This window comes from Hesperophylax consimilis, unplaced genomic scaffold, assembly GCF_061612785.1.
Source record: "Hesperophylax consimilis isolate HC1 unplaced genomic scaffold, BYU_Hcon_1.0 scaffold_39, whole genome shotgun sequence".
Classification (NCBI taxonomy): domain Eukaryota; kingdom Metazoa; phylum Arthropoda; class Insecta; order Trichoptera; family Limnephilidae; genus Hesperophylax; species Hesperophylax consimilis.
The window spans coordinates 122,578-123,528 of record NW_028301269.1 but is presented as its reverse complement, the minus strand read 5'-3'; positions in this window follow the sequence as shown (position 1 = coordinate 123,528).

Sequence of the window (951 nt, the reverse complement as noted above, 5' to 3'; positions counted from 1 at the left end):
TGGTCTCTTATCACGTTGGTGTCAATATTGGCGTCAACATTGGGTGCTAAAACACAGTCACATATTATAACACGTTGGTTGCCAAAACGTCATGTACATGATACTCTCGCTGTAAAGGATTGTGCCATAGTAAATTCATGAATAAGAAAATTACTCATTTGCTCAATGCAAATTGGGTATATAATTAATTTACAATACATGAGTATAACTGACAAATTTGTAACTAAAATAAGTAAGAGAGAGAGTGTAAATCAAATTTCGAAAGAATTTTATTCTAACATACGCCAATTATGATGAAAGTGCTGCGATCATGGTATTTAACTTCCTTGTCTCATTCCTCGACTTCCTCCCGTGTGTATCTCAAGGGTCCGTTCCGAATTCATCCACAACTTGCCGCGTCATTTGTAGAAACTTGCAAACATGAAACATGCTGATTGCTGACTGACGATAGTGAGGATTAGCGAAATCACGTCCCTTCTCCATTCCTTGATTCAGGAGGAATAAATCCTTTGAGCTCGCTCCCCAAGGAATCGCGCGTGGGGCGCGAGCTGTGGGGGCTACGCTACTTTTAAAGAAGTTTACTGGATTAATCGGTTCGTTTGTGACGAGGTTATACGTAACTTTGCGTTCGGACATTCGGACGGCTAGCATTGGGATTGCTTCAGCAGGAGTGGGCTGTCTTGTATCGATTGAATAATAACCTATACGTTACACTCTAAAATGAGACTTTCTATTCCAATTCAGGGTCAGCCGTATGCCCTGGGGACAGCGCGGTGGGCTGGTACTTCTGCAGCTGAACTTTCGCGTGGGAATCTGCCGCAAACCACCAACTAATAATAACCAAAAATTTCCATTTACTTCTAGGATCAGCCGTGTGCCAGGGAGATAGCGGGGGCGGACTGGTATTCAACTCAAGCCGCCAGCGCTGGTACCTCCGCGGTGTCCTCAGCA